The following is a 6,618-nucleotide window of genomic DNA, read 5'->3' as shown; positions in this document are numbered from 1 at the left end:
CAGCATCCCATATGATGTGCACCCATATAGGTGCCAGTCCAAGTCCCAGCTGCTGCAGCTCTGATCCAGTTCCCTGCTGATGGCCTGGGAAATCAGTAGTAAATGGTTCAAGTGCTTTGGCCCCTGCACCTATGTGGGAGACCTGGGAGAAGCTCCTGGCTCCTGTCGTCAGATCAGCTTAGCTCTGGCCTTTGTGACCATTTGGGGGAGTGAACCAGTGGATGGAAGACTTTTCTCTCTCTCTCCCTCTCTCTCTGTAACTCTAGTTGTCAAGTAAATAAATAAATATCTTTAAAAAAATAATGAAAAGCATTAAAGGCATCCACAGTGTAACAAACTTACAGTAAATACAACCTATATAATATATATGTGTTAGAGTTTTATCCTTGACAGTTAACAAAGGCTCACAAGTGCTGTCTCAGGGATGCTTCCCTGCCCCACTTGATGCCTCTCCCCTCCCCAGTACATGTGTGTGCTTTCGTGGCTGTCTGTCCTCAGAACAGGTCATCTCTTGTTATTGGATGTTTCTGAAAGTTTCTGATGAATGAGGGGCAATGTAACACAGTGGTTAAGAGCACAAACTTATTTTTTTAAAACAAGGATGACTTAGGATCAAATCCTGTCTCCTCATTTCAGGAATGGAAAGCCAAGACACTGTAGCAAAAAATATCCTACATGAAAGATCTCTGTGGGTGAGACCCCAGTGGATAGAAGTGGCCATCAAACAAGGATGTACTTTTCTCTGAAGGGAGGAGAGAACTTCCACTCTGCTTACGGCCTTGTCCAAATGCTGAGGGAGTTTGTGGATTCAAAAGGCTTCCATAGCCTAGGCAGCTCATGTCAAGAGCCTCAGGTGGTCACTGACATCATACATAAGAGTGTTAATTGTTAAGTTAACAACAAGAGTCATTAACTCCCCATGCAGGACTGAGTTATATTGAGAGTTAACTGTAAAATTAGTTCTCAGTTTTGTGTGTGTGTGTTCACAAATTGTTGAAACATTTACTTAGTATAGAGTTGGTCTTCTGTAAACAAAGTTAATTGAAAATTAATTTTAATGGAGAATGGAACTGGCAAGGGGAGAGGGAGGAGGAGGAGGGGTGGGAGTGTGGGTAGGAGGGCAGGTATGGTGGGAAGAATAACTATATTCCTAATGCTGTACTTATGAAATTTGTATTACTTAAAAAATAATTTTAAAAATATCCTTTCTCCTACTACTAGTTGTGAGATCCTGGGCAAGTTACTTAGCCTCTCCCTGCCTCAGTTTCCTTATCAGTAAAATACAGATCAGAAGACAGCTTGCCTCATATGACAGCCATGAGAATTATACTGCAATGCCTTCTCTGCTCTTCTTTTGTTATGAGCTCTGTCCTGTTGTCCCCAGTGCCTGATGTACAATGGTTCAGTAAGCATCACAGGACTCCAACAATTTTTTGGGAAAATAAAATCAAAATACAAGCTTATTTTGCTGCAAAAAATCTTTGAAATTGATTAATTGTTTTTATATAATTTACATTTTCCAGGATCTTTCTGAGGAGACTTTTTATGCTAAAAGAATAAGTGCATGGGGGCTGGCACTGTGGTGCAGTGGGTTAAAGACCCAGCCTACAGTGCCTGCATCCTATTTGGGTGACAGAGTCCCGGCTGCTCCACTTCTGATCCAGCTCCCTGCTACTGCACCTGGGAAAGTAGTGGAGGATTTCTCAAGTGCTTCGGCCCCTGCACCCACATGGGAGACCAGGAAGAAGCTCCTGGCTCCTGGCTTTGGATCAGCTCAGCTCTGGCCATTGCAGCCATTTGGGCAGTGAACTAATGGATGGAAGACTTCTCTCTGTGTCTCTACCTCTCTCTCTAACTCTGCTTTTTGAATAAATCAAATAAATTTTTAAAAAAGAAGTATAGGAAAGCTAAAAATCAGGGGCTAGTGCTGTGGCATAGTAGCACCTGCGGCACCAGCATCCCACATTGGCATCAGTTTATGTCCTGGTTGCTTCTCTTCAGATCCAGCTCTCTGTTAGTGGCCTGGGAAAGTGACAGATAATGGCCCAAGTGCTTAGACCCTGCACCAGCGTGGGAGAACTGGAAGAAGCTCCTGGCTTCGGATTGGCCCAGCTCTGGGCATTGTGGCCATCTGGAGAGTGAACCAGCAGATGGAAGACCTGTCTCTCTGTCTCTCCCTCTCTCTATCTCTAACTCTGCCTCTCAAATAAATAAATAAATCTTTAAAGAAAAAAAGCTAACATCATCTTCACAAAAGTTGCTTGACATAATACTTTAAGTCAGTTGCTTTTGATAACATTTCTAAATTTCATTTGCTCTCTTTTTATTTTTGCTATTGTTTTCTAATATGCTTGTGAATTTTTTAAAGCAAACGTGGGAAAGTAATTTTTAAAAACAGAGAAATTGCAGTTCAGAGACTAAACGAACAGCATATAATTATATAAATTCATAGACATTAAGAAAACAAATGCAATGTTAAAGTTTCTTTGCATTTTACATCCACAGCATGAATTGAGAAGCTCAGTCTACTTCAGAATGTTTGTGTGCGTTTGCTTTGGAAAAGGAAGAAGAGGAAGCTCAGTTAGTGATTGCACTTCATGGACAGCAGAAAGGGAGCTCCAGCTGCAAGTTGACTTTGCACCCACAGCCATGGTGATACAGGAGAATGCTGAAACAAATCGATATTTGGGCATGTCACTCAGGACAGATTTATCATCCAGTGCTCATGCCTCTCAGGGGTCACAGCTGTGCCCTTTTGTACTGAGACCTGCGCTAGAGAGAGTCACACAACACCCATTTGAGTCATGAGGTGGGGCAGCTTGCATTTGCTCATTCAGGCTTTGAAACCAACTGGAGACGCTGACTTGTGGGTGCAGAGGATGCTTGCTTGAGCCCCAGATTCAAATCCTGACTCAAGCTGCACCTACTCACACCTACTGCAGGGTGTTGTCCCAACAATTCAGTCCCTCTATGGGAACCTGAATGCATGCCAGCAGCCCTATCCATGTTGATCAAATGGTAGGTAGTTGCTGGTTTTGGTTTTTGAAGCATCGTATTGTGCTAGTTAAGAGTGTGCTCCCTAGAGCCAGACTCCCCCAGTTCAAATGCACCTGTACCCTGTGCAACAAATTAAAGGACTGCAAATTTCCTGACCCTCGCATGTTAGAGAAGGGTGAGGTCCTTGTCCCCTCCCCTTGCCTGTGAGATGGCTGCAACTGCCCTGATCAACAGAATATGGCAAAAGTGGCCCTGTCCCATGTTCTAAGCCAAGCCTTAAGAAAATGGCATCTAACACTTTCTTTCTTAAAACTGAATATTGGGGGGAGGCATTTGGCTTAGTGTTTGGGATGCTGCTTGGAATGCCTGCAACTCTTATCAGGGTACCTGGATTCCACTCCCAATTCCTGCTTTCTATTAATGTGCACCCTGAGATGGCTCAAGCTCCTGGGGCTATGCTACCCATGTGGGAGACCCTGGTTGATGTGCAGCATTTGGGGACTGAATCACTGAACAGGAGTGCTCTCTTGTGCGCTCTCTCTCTCTCCCTCTCCCCTTTTCAAATAAAATTAAAAAAAAAAAAACAGTCTGACAACACTGCTAAATCTATCACTTGGAGAGCCCAGAGAGTATAAAGAAGGAGGGAGGGGTCTGGCTGAGTCCAGTATCAAGAGCTATAACCACTGTTCCCATCAAGGCACTTGGCACATGAGCAAAGCCATCTTGAATCCTACAAACCCAAGTGATCATGAACCAAACAAAAGCAAATCATCACCCACTGGACATTTACCCATATCCTTGACCCACATAAGCACAAAAAAATAATAGTAATAAAATAGTTTTAAATAAAGTCTTGGTGCAGTTTGTTACACACCCATCGATAAGCACCACAGCACATACCAGCTGTTTTGGTTTCTTTATCTCTAGAACAGGGACGGTAATTATAGTACCTGACTTAGGGACTGTTCAGAGGATCAAATAAGTTAGCAACATTGCACCAGTGCGTAGACCAGTGCGTGGAGCGTAGGAAACGCTGTGCAAAGGCTGGCTCCCGTTCTGTGTGGATGACAGGTCCGGACTCTGAGACAGGGCAGTCTGAGGGTGGGCTCTGTGTCGCCCCACTCTCCAGGCCATTCTGTCCCTGTGTTGCCCAGCCGGCCTCTGCACAGCTGCTCTTGGCAGAATACTCCTACTGAAATGGCCGGGGCACGGCGGGGCTAGTCACGGAGCCGCGGAGCTCATTGCTTCACTGGGAGAACAGCTACTGTCCTCCCTCAGGCCTGAAAGCCCCTCCTCTGGCCCGGCCCCCTTCCTATCCATAGCTCCGCACCCACATGTGCACCCAGCACCGCCCAGCCTCCCACTCCACACTTCACCCATCTTCACCCTTCATTCTCGTTACCCTGCCATCGTCTCAAACGACCACAGGCCTTCTCTCTGCCGACACGCTCCAGCCCAAGGGCTTGGAAGTGAGTGAGCTCCAAGTTTCCCAAAGAGCGCGCTGGGGAGTCCTGTTCCTTCCTACAGGTCGTGCCACAGCAGAATGATTCTGTGAGTACAAGGTTTGGAAAACTTCCCAACACCGTATTTCCCAACTCTTCTGAGATCATTCCAAGTGTATTTACAATTAAAAACCCTAGAAAGTTCTGCTATTCAGAACTTTTTTTAAAAAAATCAAATCTCCCCAACATATCTGGAAGATGAAATACTTTTTTCTATCAATGAAGGCTTCTCGGAAGAAGTGGCTGCTGAGCTGAGCCCTGGATGAAGGTCAGCGGGAAGTGAAGGGGACAGGGAAGGAGGCAGGGAGGTGGGAAGCCAGATCTGGGAGGATGTGAGCCAGGGAGAGCCAAATGCAAGACCTGAGCGCAGAGAAGCCAGCCTCCTGAAGGCAGAAGCCATAGAAGGCCAGGTGTGCACTGGAAAAGGGCATTGGGACTCATTTTAGAAAAATCATTGATTCTCATGACCTACTTTAGATCGTTTAAAAATTTATTTATTTATTTGAGAAGGAAAGACAGTGGCAGAGAGAGAGAGAGAGAGAGAGAGAGGTGGCCCATCTGCTGGGCCAGTCCCCAAACGCTCCTTAATGGCTGGCCAGCGGTGGACAAAGCCAGAAGGCAGGCTGTCTTCAGGTTTTCCGTGAGGGTGGAAGAAACCCAACTACTTGAGCCATCACAGCTGCCTCCCAGGGTCTGCAGTTAGTAGGAAGCTGGAATAAGAAGCCAGAGCCAGGAGTTGAGCAAACGCACTTCAATGTGGAACACAGGCTTCTTCATTTCTAGGCCAAAGACCCACGCCAATCCTTTTTTTTTTTTTAAACTGGAGGTCTATAGTAAGCAAAACATGGTGCATTATTACCCAGTATCTATATACACAGAGCAAATATTGTATAGAACGGCCCTTACTACACACAATCCCCACTTATGTTCTACTATTGTTTTCCTCCTTGGAAAATCACTTCTAGCAATCTGTTCCAGTAGTCTAAGCAAGCAAAGATGGGGACTTGAACTCTAAATAGCAACGTGTGGAAGCTCCATCTTCTCCCTGATGTGCTGGAGGCATAACAAGAGGGATCCACTCTAAGACAGGATGAAGACGCTGTTCTTTGTGTGTGTGCTAAGGAGCAGGTAACTTATCTAAGTTCCATGCATGGATTCCCTTATCTCTTGTCACAGTGGGAGGCTGTAATGCCACTGCGGGCAGACAGAAAGTCTTGGGTGTATTTTGTTCCCTGGGACTGCACTTAGCACACTGGCAGACACATCGTGGGTGCATCAACCACCCTTACTAATTGCACTGCATTGTGTGCTAAAGTAAGAACTCCTCACCCACCACAGGGTAAGGAAGCTTAGAAACGGCAGCAAGCTTCACCCAGGTACTGAGCAGGTGTCCAGCAGGTAACCGGAGTCACAGGAAAACCATCTCCGACTCCTGCGTGTGTTAGCTCAGGAATCGAGTGCCTGTGTCGGCAGAAGGAACCCCTGGACTTCCGGCTGCACAGCCCCCTCCAGACAGACCTTCCAGGAGGTGAGGTCTGTGCGCACAGCAACCACGTCCCTTCTTCTCCCTTCTTCCAGGATCCCTGCTGTCTCACTATGCTTCCAGAGCCGTCATCCAGTCTCCCTTCTGAGGTCTTCCTCCTACAAGACTGGCTACAGAGTGGGGCTTGATCTCCCCAGACACCTCCTTACTGCCCCTAGCCTTTTTGGGTTAGGGGCTTCTTTGCCAAACACGCACAGGAACAGAGGGTGAGCAACAAACCATCCAGCAGGAGTACACCAAGGAGGATTCTCAGAATCTCACACAATTTTCCCCAATGTCTTTGGCATTGTTGGTGACCCCTACTTCCGGAGGGTGAATTTTACCAATGCCCCCCTCTCGTCACGCTCCCTTACTGATTAGGTGTTTCACTTCCTGTTAAAGGCTCAATTCATAGTTGAACAATTAGTGAGTTAGTCACCATCCAAGGGGTCAGGGTGTTGCACAAGGGTGAAAGTCTCTCAGGGTCTCCCCTTCTCCACACAGGAAATACATTATCTCGGGCTCTCCCTCAAAGTTACTCATGTACCACACCTTAAAATCCAGGAGGAAGTCTGAAGTAGGGCCCCCTGTAGCTCA

This window comes from Lepus europaeus, chromosome 2 (assembly GCF_033115175.1).
Source record: "Lepus europaeus isolate LE1 chromosome 2, mLepTim1.pri, whole genome shotgun sequence".
NCBI classification, from domain to species: Eukaryota; Metazoa; Chordata; class Mammalia; order Lagomorpha; family Leporidae; genus Lepus; species Lepus europaeus.
Note: the sequence above shows the minus strand (reverse complement) of the source record.